General features: G+C 37.8%; 1 pseudogene; it reads left to right on the forward strand.

Moving 5' to 3' along the window:
• Nucleotides 1-12,818: 12,818 nt before the first annotated feature.
• On the forward strand, nt 12,819-13,334 carry LOC141835711 (uncharacterized; annotated as a pseudogene).
• Nucleotides 13,335-14,770: the final 1,436 nt, after the last annotated feature.

Raw genomic sequence — 14,770 nt, forward strand, 5'->3', positions numbered from 1 at the left:
AAAGCATCATCCACATGAAAGGGAAGGACTTATCTTGAAGCATGGACATCCTTTGAAGATCTTCTTGCTCCGGTGTAGGATGGATAGGTGGAGAGGAGTCGGAGAGGGAGGATCGGCGTAGATGAAGCGTTTTGGGACCTCCCCCGGAGAGGGGAGGCGCCGTCCCCCAAGCCAAGACCCTAGGGTAACCTAAGATAACCCAAAAAGGTTGTAAAAAGAAGTATTTATAGGGTCCAGGCGTGACACACCCGTGTCCCGTAGGCACGACCGTGCCTTGTAGGCACAACCTCAAGTTGGTGCAGTTCTGGAAATGAGGCACGGTCGTGCCTCCTAGGCACGACCCCAAGAAGGCATTGATATGGAAAATGGGCACGGTCGACCTCCTAGGCACGACCCCAAGTAGGGGTGGCTCTGGAAGTGAGACACGGTCATGCCTCCTAGGCACGGCCTCGAGCTGGTGTTAATCTGGAAATTGGGCACGGCCATGCCCCCTAGGCACGCCCCAAGCTGGTCTCAAGTGGGCACGACCGTGCCTCCTAGACACGGCCCCAACCTGGTCTGAATCTAGAAGGTGGGCACGACCGTGCCTTTTAGCATGGCCTAGAGATGGAATCACATGGTGCACCCTGAAGCAAAGTTGTAGATCTTGAAGTTATCTTCATTTTGGTAGGTGGCACGGCCTGTGGTTCAATCGGAGCTAAAAGTTATTCCCATTTTACTTTCAGTCTGCAAAGTAGTCCAGATAGGAGATACGGTCGTGCCTCTTGGCACGGCCTGGCCGTGTCTGGACCCTGGAAAGGTGAGGCACGACCGTGCCTAGCTTGGCACGGCCGTGTTGGACCTGGCATGGGCGTGCCTCACCCCGGGGCACTCTCTGGAAGCCTAAAAACTTGTCCGGATGATGGGATACGGTCGTGGCACCTTTGGCACGGTCGTGTGGGCCTCTGAAGCACTTCAAATGACTTCCAAACTCATCAAAATGTGCTTCAATCTCCACTCCTTGCTCCATCATCAATAATGCATCATTTTAGCTCTAAATCACATCCTATCAATCAAAAATATACAAAGAGCAGATCTCCGACCAAAAGCAAAACAAGTAGAAACAAGTAATAATAAATGAAATAAGGTATGATAAAGTAGATCATATGCAATGAATTATTAAGTACGATGAAAAAAAGTAATAATTATAACGTTCGCAACACAATGTAGGATACAATAGGTACAAGGCATAATTGAAATTTAAAAATTTAAGAATGATATTTATTCTAGGTATACCTAAAATGGCATGGAGCAGAAATGACATATCGAGCGGTTCTATCAAAGCTCCACCTCTATCGGTGATCACACTAAGCTCTTGTTTGGACAATTTTCAAAATCACGAATCGCGTCACCGTCTTCGGTACTAGCTAACGATCGGCTATGGTTGATACGATAGAAAATTCTAATATCAAAAAATATGCAACAACACACATCATGTTATTTTTTGAGGCTTTCTAACTATCACCGGCAATCGTATTCCTGGTGAAGACTTTGGTAGTCAACTCTTGACCACTGGTGAAGGGAAAATTTTGACATCAACTCTGGCAGCGACAAATGGCCTCTCTAGTGACTAGAAATAGATTTTCGATGATGGAGTGTGCTCTGACAGTAGCTCAATCAATCACCTGTCACCAACATCAGCTCAATCAATTGCCTGTCCGGCACCCACAACTTTAAAAGCTCGATGGTGATCGGTGAGCTCCGAGAATGGCAACTTCACAAGCTTCCAAACAGATTGTTGGAGTCGTCAAGCCTATTGGAAGAAATCAAAAAGGCTACAGGCTCGCAATTCCTCTCTTTCAGTCGTCGTCCAGTTGGTGAAGACGGCAGACCTTCTCATGGAGAAGTCGATCAGGAGAGGGATGACGATGACCAACACTTGGCTTTCCACTCCTCTCAGTCGACGATGAGACTTGCAGGTAGGGCGGCGGCATAGAAGAACTTCTCACGCTATTGGCCACGCTTTTTCTGAGGAGAAGCAAAATTATGAATCAAGTAGGGAGAAGAAAACACAATTGGGGATCAAGAGGGTGGCCAAGTTAGGTTTTAGGGTTTACTATAGCAAACCAAGTTGAACCGGTTACTGTAACAAATCGAGTTCAATAAGGAAAGATGGAATTAGGGTTTAGATGAATTGATGGAAGTGATTAATCCTAACCATTCAACCGTTCATTCTTCTTTTAATGTTATATCTCATACAACATCTTATTGGGTTTGGATCCAATCCGAAATCTCATCTCTTATCTCAATACCCAAAACTCATATGTCAATTAACTTAAGTTTGGTTCAAAACCAAACCAAGTTGGTTCAAAACCAAATCAAGTTGGTTCAATTTGGTTCAAAATTAAATCTTTTGGTTCAATAACCAAAACACCTCTAATTAGAACCAAACGAATTTAGTTTATTTTATCTTCATAAGATGAAGTCCATCATTGCTTCTGATCTGTCAAAATATCTTCCATTAGAATCAACCCAATTTGATTCATTTCATCTTTATAAGACGAAACCATCATCTTTTTTTTTCGTTTGGTCCAACCAGATTTTATTTCTCTCGTTCTGAGAATCTAATTATTAAACTTATTTTAAGTCTTTCAGATAAACTTATGGTATTGTGATCTAATAGGTTTCTGGTTATATTGATCATTCATAATTAATCATTAATTATGGAATGACCATGAATGACACCTAATAGCTAATATCATGACCCCCAATTGATCAAAAAATTAACGATTGATTCCATGACCATTTCTGAACCCTTTAACAGCTTCAATGAGATGTGTCTCATTCCTTTCACCATCTTATACCCACTTAGTTTATGACATGGTATATGTGTCAGTCCCCATTAGTTTGACTACATCACACATAGTCCAAGTCTACTTCCTTGTCCTATGGATTCAAGTTCCTCATACATGTGTTCAAGAGTATCATACTCTTGATATGCAATGTTTTGGCCAAAGTCTTCCAATAACAATCTCAGTCACAGGGTATACATCTCCTTTTTCAAGGAGCAGTGAATCCTTTGTGAGTTATCTAAATACCTTCAGGCACTTTAACTTACACCCAATTATCCCAAACCTCCTTAGAGATGTTTACTTAAGATGTCAAAGTATAAGCCTCCATGACCAAGATGATTTGAATACTGCAAGTCAAGGAAACTCACATTTAAGATGCAATGAGATCTTCACTAACATATCTCTCTCTATATGCACAGAACCATATGAACTCTCATGGTAAGTCACTCCAATAAACTAGTTACCTTTAACTAGCATCCACGTGTAACTCTTAAAATCCAATATCTCCAGTTAGTGAGAAACAACTGCTTGGTAAATCAAGGAGTTTAAAACGTGCCAGTTTCAACAGAATCAATAACATTCGTGCTCATCAATTCATCAATTAGGGATAATTTTAATACATTCATAATTGCACATATAAAGATTCTCACTAGTTGTGATCCAATCATAAATTTTCTCATGTTAAGAATCATATTGTAGATATTCAGTAAATGAATTTAAGATTCAATTAAACACATAGAGAATATGCACTCACATAGTAAATTTCTATTTATCCATTAAATAATACGACCATAAGGCGATTGCCTTAGGAGACCTATCAAATATAACACATGTATCTTGCTGTGGGGCGAGATACTGAGTCTCTTGTGGTGAGCGAAATCACCTTTTTCTTCCTTTTTTACAAAGTATAAGATAGGAAGAATTATCATTGTAAGTGCGATCATGAAAAATGTAGTTGTGTTCAAATGTATTATTTTGATATGTTTTATGTTCTGGTCTAAGAACGGGAGTTGGTCAATTCCCATAAAACTTGCTTCTGTTGACTTCCATTGAGTTTGGTCAGCTTCTTCAAATTAGCTTAGGGCAAGCCTTATCTTCGTGACGTGTTTGATTCCTACGGAGAATAACATATATCATAGCACTCATCGAAAGTTGCTTCGGTGAAGTCCATCTGATGCCTAAGTCATCGGGGAGCCCAAAAAAATAGTATAAAGTGGAGAAATGATAAGAAATGCAATAAAGTAAATGAGATAGTAGAGAGAATAGTAGAGCATATGAGATAGTCATCGATCCCCCTAGAGGCTCCCTCCCCTGACCTTATATAGGGAGAGAAGTCTAAAGGATATACCTCTTGGAGAGAATGCCAAGAGATGCACCTTATTAAAAAGCATCCTCATAACCATCGTGTCCTTCTGAGTTACGATAATTGTCGAGTCTCTTCGCATGATCGAGAATTTGAGAGGTCGAAAGGTCAGATTGACTTGGGAAGTCAAGAGGTCAACGAGTTAACAACTTGAAAAAACATTTTGGCTTGACAGATCAGTAACTCGGTGAATCGGCAACTCAAGAAGTCGGGAGGTCAAGAGGTCAAAAATTTGGCATTCGGGAGGTCGACATGTCGGGAAGTTGGGAACTCAAATCGACTGATACCTGGATATTTGTATTGATCAAGTCCTGGATACCTAGTGTTGATCGAGCCCTAAAGAATGTCACATGGCCCCCTCCATGACTATGTCCAAGTCATGAGAGTATGATAAACTCAATCCCACATCTCTCGAGTACCCATAAAGTCAGGAAAAGAATAATAATAAGCTTGATCCTACAACTCCCGAGTACCTATGGAGTTGAGGAGAGAATAATAATAGGTTTGATCTTGCAACTTCTGGGTATTCATGGAGTTAGGGAGAAAATAATAATAGACTCGATCCTGCGACTCCTGAGTACTCATGAAGTCAGAGAGAAGATAATAAAGAAGACCATCAACTCTTACCTCGGAAGACCAAGGAGAGGATAATGAAGACTAGGATAGCCTCTTGATGTCAAGAGAAATATAAGTGCTTAACCTATAAACTTCTAAAAGTAGCCCAAGAGATGCTAGTGAAATTTTTGAACTTGTCACTAGAAGAGATTATAAGGCAACAATCCATCTACCTATCAAATAAAGATATCCTATCCTCTTATAATATCCAGATCAGTAGAAATCTACCTTCCAAATTAAATCCTGCAATTTAGCTTATGTTTGTTCTACCAAATAAGTGCATGATTGTCCACCTTCCAAGCTGTACAACCTTCCGTTTTTACGACCTAACATCAACTCCTACAATTGGAGAATGACTTAAGAATTATAATACTTCGTTTAAAAGGATGATCATCTCAATGAGCGGTGACCAAATTTGCTAGCTCAATAGCAGAATCATAAGTTGGCTTAAGAAAGAGATATTTACTTCCAACACACTTAATATTTGAAAAGGACAAATCCTTGGGTATTTCCCTTCTGGAGCATGACTAAGCAACTTCATATATAAGCAAATCAACTTCCAGTTGACAATAAACCCTGTGTTGGATTATCCTTTTGTATCTTCTAGTAAGCACTTCAATCCAAGTTTTGCCAACAATGAAAATACCATGCCAAAAATTGAGCCTAGATAGATAAAATAATCTCCACTACATGGATAAGACTATAAAGGAAAAATACAAGAATAAGAGAGAGGAGACTTATCTCACCAATAAAAAATCTTTGAGATTATCAGTTGATCCTTCATCATGTGAATCAAGCCACATCGAGTAATCTTTTAGGTATGGGCCATCTATTGTGTAATAGTGACTGTGAATACGTGAATATAATACTGGATGGTAGATCTTTGAATATTTGAGACTTTGCATGATGATTTGTCTCTGAAATCCAGATTTCCCTATTAGGATAATCCGCACTGTCAAAGCAACGCAAGTTGCATCCATTTGAACACCAAACCAAGATTCGGATTGACAACTTTGAATCAATAAGAACGTTACCCTAGATTTCCTACATTGGCAACAAAATATGCATAGAAGTTTGGCATCACAGAAGATAGTAATTTCTATAAGGCAGATAGATGTGAAATCTAGTAGATAGAAGAATAAAATCATATACTTCTTCTCAATATAATAAGAAAACATTGATGAACCCTTGAGTCATGAAATCTGAGACATATAAATAGAAAACTCCAGCCAGCGTTGCACAAAGAAACAAACTCAGGAGTAGAAGCCATAAAAAACCATTATGAGCCCTTGTATATTAGAGAAACTGACACCACCTCTAATCAAGAGAATACATTCTGTGGTGCGCATGCAACAACTATGAAAAACTTCTCCTTTATCCAGACTACAAGCCCCAGAATTCTGGTTCATAATATTGAAGACCAAGAGAGCAAATGACAAGAGCTTGCCACTATGCCATATTAAAAACCTTTTGACAAAACTGAGAGATCCAAATTATGGAACTGCAGATGAATCAAATGTTTTATTTCTTTACTGAAGTGATTCCTTAAGACTAGCTTTTGAGGTCCTAGATCCAACTAGAGAGTGCAGTTGGAGAACAATAAAAGTAAACAAAGGATGTTAAACCCAAGATAGCAATGCAGAAAACTATAGTAGTATTCTGTCACCATAAAATCCATATGGCCTTACTGTAGCCTATAAATAACATGAACAAGGCAAGTTTTGCTAAGGAACAACAGTGCAAAGGGTAAACAAATGAGAACTTTTAGGCAATGATTATTATCCATCTTCCAAGATATACAAATCAGCATTGGTTAGGACGTTATGCTTCTTCAAGTTAATGCCAGCAAACGAAAATCACAAACATAGAAAGTAATGAAATTTAATTACCATGCTAAGAGCATACTCACAATCTCTTAGCCAAAAGGATAATTTGGCAGGAAAATATTGAGCATGGAAAAGAAAAACATTTCTACCACTAAATGAGTAATATGGTTAGTGATAAAAAATGATAATATAAAAAATAAATGCAGCAACAAGAGATATGTGAGATATCTTGCTAATAAAAAAACTCCTTGAGATTACCAGTGGAAGCTCCAAGTTGTTCAATAGGAAACAACTTCTAGCTTAACAGCGTGGCCCAACTTAGCCATACCTCTAGCCTCGGCTTACATATTGGGAGTAATAACATTCACTGTGCTATGGATCAAATTTAAACAAATGCTTTTGCTGTTAATTTGCAAACTCCAAATTCCATCATGTGTTAAAAGCAAATAGTCCTTAAGAGCATGTCTTATTCTTCCAAGGGAAAGTTGTGCACCCCTTGGTATACATAAGAAAAATCAAAGAGTCCATTCTTCAGTAGATTGAAAAAGAAGCAACAATATAGAAGCCTCATAGTCATATCCTGTACCATATGGTTGATTACAGAGATGCTGTCAGGAAAGTATAAATTAATTTTTCTTTGCTGGAGATGTAGTACCCAATTTTGGGATCCAGGAAACTTTGTTTTTAAATCTCCAATCTACAACAATAACTTTGGGAATAATTCTACAAAACTCTAACAAAACAAAGTCTCATTAAGCTCTTTACTTTTGAAGAATATCACATCCTGAATAAAAGCTTCATAAACACACAGGAAGTAATGAATATTCAATTACTATATTGAGCGTATACCCACACTCTCTTATATTAAAAAGCACGAACTTGGCAAGAAAATTACAACGCTAAGTATGTACATATCAAATTGAGTATAGATAGAAAAAATAATTTATCCAGTAAATAGATAAATGACATGTAATATAGACTATAAAAGATGATAAGACTATAAAAGATGAATGTGACAATAAGATGTAGAGACTTATCTTGTCAATGAAAAATCAGTCAATCCTCATTAAGTAAATAAAGTCATATTGAGTTCATTCAGAATTCTAGAGCAACGGTGATGAAGTATAACACTAGATGATAGGTCCTTGAGTAATGGAAAACCCAACAAGCTAATAGCATTCTAAAAAACTCAAGTATTGCAGCAAACCTTTGTCTTGCAAACTCCATATTATTAAATTGACAATCGATGATATCAAGAGAAAGAGTATAAAACAGAGTTCAAATTAATATTGATTTTAATACTCAGACTATAAATACAGATTATGAGCAATTCATAGAAAGATTGAAAATTGAAATCTAACTGAACATGGTATTTCAATTTGGGGTTTAATCACCTAAAGTTAATGACTTCACAGATCGGCAGACAGAGCAGCCTATACTAGTTTGGTTTAGGCATTGCGTTGAACATCTTCTCCACATCCTTGCCTAGAGGACCTTCTACTAATAGCATCTTGGATAAGTATATGCTTCTACTGCAGTTGCATTACTTTAGGGTCTTCTTTCATCTAGAATGGCAATTAGCTTCTCAGTAACTCAAATTAAGGGTTTGCAGCTGTAACACTCCGGACGAGTAGGAGCGGAGGAAGAAGAGTCCATCTACAAGGTTGAAATAGTAAAATGTGGGACCAGAGTATTCATCATGCTGTATGTGGTTTGGTGGCGATGAAGCGACCCGGAGAAGATAGTCCTTGTATAGAGAACCTACACAACTTTATAGTCTATAGTAGTTGCTATCATCTTGTGTTGAGAACCTGCAAACTGCAAAAACCAGGAGAGTAGGAAGTCAAACAGTGTTATCATCGATGGAACGATGTGCAACCATCAGCATCGACAGAGATCAGTGGGCGAGAGCACAGCGCTGGAAGAGGCTGCCTATAACAACTGTTTGCGAACGTGATTGGTGACAATGACGAGGGCTTAGTTAATTCTTTTGGGAAGAACATCCTCCAAGAGTTCTGATCACAGGGTCCTGTTCCACTTCTTTTACTCATCGGAGCGTATGCCTCCTGTAACCTTTACCAAACCAAGTGTTAGAATATTTAATTATTCTATATTAAATATTTTATTAAATATTCTGTTTAGAATATATCGAAATATTCTGTTTAGAATATATCGTCTAGAATAAGTCCCTATACTCATGTATAAATAGGGACCTATGGCTTGTAATATTTCAATCAATTCAGAAAGTAATTATTTCTGACACCAAGTATTGCAGCTTTGTTGCCCACCTTTCCATTCAAGCTTTTTAGAGATTCCTGTATTCTCTCTAACGATCTAGATCAGAAGTGGATTGGAAGAAAAATTTACCCTCTACAGCTCTCCCTGATTCTTGCCTCCCTTTGCTTCTAGCGTTGAGGCACCGGGTGGAAACCTCTTGGGAAAGTTAGTCCCCACCGACCAGTCCAAGGAGGCAGTGCATTAGGTCATTCTCGAACAGCCACAGGAGTGGGAAAGATTATGGCAACGCATGAACTATGGTCGTGAAGGTGGCAGAGCAGGCTCTAGGCATAGGCCTTAGCTAGGGCCCCAATTTCATAGGGGCCCATTTTTTAAAAATTTTAATTATTATATATATATATATATCTATATATTTTTAAAGAATAATAAATTTTTAAAATATTTTTATTGGATTTTGAAGAAATTTAACATGATCATTAGATTTTGTAGAGATTTGGCATTCATTGGATTTCATAAAGATTTTGGCATGATTCCAATATATTTAATATTTCTCAATGCTCAAAACTATAATTTATTAGTTTCTTTATATTTCTCTCCTTCCTTCCTTATTAATCTAATAATCTATTTTGCCCAACTTTAAACATATTACTTATTTGATAGCTTGTTTTCTTTCCTTAAGACATTTCCGAGATCATCACAAAGGGTGCAAAGAGAGGAACGATCTTTTATTACAGATTTTTCGATGATCTTAAAATCTAAAGGTATCGTCTTCCTCATTTTCCTATCAAAATCTTTTTTTATGCTTCTGTTAATTTCTTAGTTTTTATCAATGATTCATGTTGTAAACTGATAATCTTATAAGTTCACATTAGAAACTTGTGATTTATCTTCATATTTCATCTTTATTCTGAATAGTTCATCTTTATTCTCAAAATTTTAGATTTTTTTATTCTGAATATTTCATCTTTATTTAATAAATTACTCTCATATTTTAATTATGATGAAATTTTATCAATATAATAATTCTAATTTCACATTTTACAGGTCATTTGTCAAACTTTGAAATATCATCAGATTAAAATTATAAAATATAAATTAGGTTTATTATTATTTAATTTTACATTATTTTTATTTCCATAAAATAGTAACGACTTATATTTTTATTATTATTATTTGAATATAAATATGTCTACTAAAAAATATGATTCTAAATATATAAAACGCATGAAAAAAAGAAAAATAGAAGAATTTAATCAATCTCAAAAAGGTGCACTTGATAAATTTATTATTGAAAATTTAATTAATAATTTTACATCTCAAAAAGCTAGAAAATTTAATTTTATATAAAAAATTTATTTTTAAAATTAATATTTTAATTTATTTTAAAAAATTATTAAATCCATCATTATTGATCTCAAATCCGAATAAAAAAAAAGTGAGAGAAAATTTTTTTAAATAATAATAATTTTTTTTAAAAAAAAATTTGCCTAGGGCCTCCAAGAGGCTTGAGCCGCCCCTGGAAGGTGGAGGTGACCACGACAACACATCAACAGTCACTAAGAAGTTGGTGACGGTTATGGCAGCAGGGAGAAGGGCGACTATTGTAAAAATAGATCTAATAAAAAGAATCATCAGATTTGCACGGAGGATATGGTATGATTTGGTTGGATGATTTGTAAGAAACATTGGAGTAGTTGCTGATCAGGGTTTCCACATGCTTTCACCACCCCTACGTCTCAATTTAAATTTTTTATACATGGTACCAAAATATTCTTTTCTACAAAAAGGTGGAATCTGTCATCTTAGCGGCCTCACACGATCGACCCCACGACCATTTGTGAGGAGATAAATCGAGAAATTGTAGTTGATCACGACGCAGGCAATTTAATGTGTCAATTTTCCATCCTAGGACAAGGGATGTGTCAATTTTGATAGAATTTATTTCTGTTGACTTTCATCGAGTTTGGTCAGTTTCTTTAAATCAATTTGAGATGAGCCTTCTCTTTGTAATGTGTTCGATTCCTATAGAAAATAGTCATATCATATGACTCACTGAGAGGTAGCCGATGAAGTTCCTCAAATGCCAAAGCCATCAAAGAGCCCAAAATAATATAAAACGGAGAAATAATAAGAAATATAGTAAAGTAAATGAGATAGTCGAGAGAATAGTAGAGCCTATGAGATAGTCATCGATCCCCTTCGAGCCTCCCTCCCTTTACGTTATATAGAGAGAGAAGTATAAGGGCATAACTCTTGAAGATAATGTCAAGGAATGCACCTTATTAAAGGGCATTCTCTAACTGTCATATCCTTTTGAGTTACAGCAACCGTCGAGTCTCTTCATATGATCGAAAATTTAGGAGGTCAGAAGGTTAAACCAACTCAGGAAATTGGAAGACAAGAGAGTCGGTAACTTGGGGAGTCATTTCAGCTTGACAGATTGGTAATTCGAGAAGTCGTTCCAGCTTGACAGATTGGCAACTCAATAAGTTGTCAACTCAGAAAGTCGAGAGGTTAAGAGGTCAAAAACTTGGCGATTGAAGAGATCGACATGTCAGAAAGTCAGGAACTCAAATCAATTGATACTTGGATATCTGCATTGACCAAGTCATGGATACTTGGTGTTGACTGAGTCGTGAAACATGTCGGATGACTACTACATTGACCAAATCCTGACTTTATTCTATGTGGCTTCTATATTATCTAGTCAAGGGTTTGTCACATTTACCCCTTACATACTTCCGCATCATTTGACAAAGAATTTAAACTACATTTGCATGTATTTTTTATGCATTCATCGAGTTGTGTAAGGACTTGACAATACATATGAAGTTTGGTTGGATTGATAGTTCGAGTCCATTATAAATTTGAAGTAATTCCAATCAACTAAATGTGAGTTTAATCGATTAGTCACCATCAAACACCTTTGATAAAAATTGTTTGATGATCTTATAAGACTTTAAAAAAATGAATATGAGAAGACTTAGGGGAAGTCCAAGAGTGCAACAATGTCCATTTAGATGTGAATATAAGGTTGTTAGGTCATCAATTAATTTTTGTCAAAAGTGCACAATGGCCTTATATAACTCAAAATATGAATGATGTGGTGAGAATCCGTTACCTCCACGTGTCATGTGAAATAAATTTATAAAGTTGGTTTGTCCTTAAAATTAGGAAAGTCTAAGACCGTTTCACCCGAAGAATACGTATATCGAAACAGAATTTCATATCTCAAAATATTTTTTAAATAGATACTAATATTTCTAAGATTAACTCTATAAAAGGTTGCTCATATCTATGGGCGTAGGTATGCATACATCAATCCTAATTTTCTCAAGCCTTTAAATTCCTTCCTCACACATAACCCTAACTTAAGCGTCAGATTGACTTGTTGGGACCCATCTCCGGCATCATTCTAACTCTTTTTTAGAGCTTTTTAGGTCTCTTCATCTCTCCGGGCAACTATCTTTGAGGAGCGTGCAATGTCAATCGTTCATGAACTGATGGCTTGATCATCTACGGTGTATTGGTCGGAATAAATTGGTACCATCTGTGAGAAATCTGAGCCAAGATGCTATGATAGTTAACATCGGAAGAATTAATGACAATCACGAATCCATCAGAGAGAAAAGCTATGGTGAGAAAATCTTCTCTAATAACATGCAATCCATCTCCTCTTTAATTAAAATTCTAAGTTTCTTTTCTCCCTCGCCGATGAAACCTTATAACTTCCATCTCCTCTTCTCTCTTTCTCCTCCATCTCCCCTCTCCAGTCATCATCCAAATCCTATCACCTCTGATCGATCTTTCATTCCTCGTATCCCCTCTCGGATCCCCCTTGGCCACCATCTCTGATGGGAAGAAATGCTCGAAACAAATGCAACTACGCAGCGACCATTGAACCTTCCTCCCCAAATCTCAACCTAACTTGTCCTCCAGGATGTCATGCCAAGCTTCTGTTCTTCCTCGTCTTCTTCTCACTTCTTCTTCCTCCTCCTCCTCTCCTATCTTCTGCTTCTCTCCCTTGCTGCTATCGAAGACCACTCCTCGGCTTTTAATGGCACCACCATCTATGATCTCCTCCCTTGGTACAACCTCCCCCCGGGCCTCCTCCCCAACATGGTCAAGTCCTTCTCCTTGAGTTCCAATGGAAGCTTCTCTGTCGATCTCGTGACCCTTGCTACGTCAACTTCAAGTACCTCATTTACTACAAGACCAAGGTCTATGGCATCGTCAGGTACAACGACATCAATGTCCTCAGGGGAGTCAAGGTCCGTCGATTCTTGATTTGGTTGGAGGTTGACACTATCAAGGTCGACCTCCCGCCTTCCTAGTATATATACTTTCAGGTTATGTGGATCACATGCAAGCTCAATGTCAAGCAGTTCCGGACGGTGCACTCCCGCAATGGGAATAAGGGGCTCCTAAAGGGCCAAGGAGCTTTTTGATTGGTCTCTATAGTTCCAAAATAATGTCACACATATGAAAAATAAGTTGGAGAATGTTTCCTACAAGATCTGAATGAAGTATAATTTTCTGGAAGAAAAAAATAATTTGGCTATCACTGCAACTGTAACAGTGTCGGCATAAGACATATACTCTCTAGCAAATGTCATCAGACAAACTTACTATTATTGAAGTAGAGCCTCAACATTAAGCATAAACCTCTCTCCGGATCATCAGGATATTTTCTTTATTACTCTTTATATAATTCATTCATCAGATTACTAATTCTTACAATATTGCTTCATTTAATATTTGTTCACTTGAAGTGTCTCTAGAAACTCTCAGGTGCATCCAGAAACTCTCTTAGTCTCGAACTAGTGACATCCCTCAGTAATTACCTTTCTTAGGGCCTAATCTCCCTAAACTCGGACATAGTTACGGATATAACACAAAAACCAGTGATCTCTCCCAGTACTAGCGAATCTAAAGCTTGAAATTGATGGCGGGTCAACCTTACTAACGAAGGGCTCCGATAAATTTAAATCATTTCATCAATATTAAAAATATAATATTACCAAATATTTTCCATGATGATCCAAGATATTACAGGCCTAGAACACCGAGGCTCGAGCTCGCGACTTTGCTTTATGACAGGCCTCGAACACCAAGCTCCCGACTTTACCTTACGATAGGCTTGAAAAATTGAGCTCCAAGCTCGCGACTTTGTCTTATGACAGGACTGGAACAACGAGCCCCTGAGCTCACGACTTTATCTTAAGACAGGTCTAGAATACTAAGCCCTGAGCTCATGACTTTACCTTACGACAGGCTTGGAACACTGAGCCCCGAGCTCGCGACTTGCCTTACAACAGGCTTTGAATACTGAGTCTCAAGCTCGCAACTTTGTCTTATGATAGGCCTGAAACACTGAGCCCGAGATCACGACTTTGCCTTACCATAGGCCTAGAAAATCGAGATCGAGCTCTTAACTTTGCCATATGATAAGCCCGGAATACTGAGTCCCGAACTAGCGACTTGACTTTACGACAGGCCTGGAGCACCGAGCCTCGAGCTCTTGATTTTACCATATGATAAGCCTAGAGCACCGAGTCTCGAGCTCATGACTTTGCCATACAATAGGCCAGGAGCACCGAACCTCAATCTTGAGACTTTGCCTTACAACAGGCCCAAAGCACCAAGCTCTAAGCTTGCGACTTTGCCTTACTATAGGTTCAGAACACCGAGCTCCGAGCTCACAACTTTATCTTATGATAGGCCTAGAATACTTAGTCCTAAGCTCATGACTTTGCCTTATGATAAGCTTGGAACACCGAGCCCCAAACTTATGACTTTGCCTTACAACAGGCTTAGAACACCGAGCCTCGAGCTCGTGACTTTACCTTATGACAGACCTGGAACATCGAGCACCGATCTCGCAACCGTAGGATCTA

The sequence above is a fragment of the Curcuma longa genome, chromosome 10, assembly GCF_044706935.1.
Source record: "Curcuma longa cultivar G26 ecotype Majalengka, Jawa Barat chromosome 10, ITB_CL_G26_1.1, whole genome shotgun sequence".
Classification (NCBI taxonomy): Eukaryota; Viridiplantae; Streptophyta; class Magnoliopsida; order Zingiberales; family Zingiberaceae; genus Curcuma; species Curcuma longa.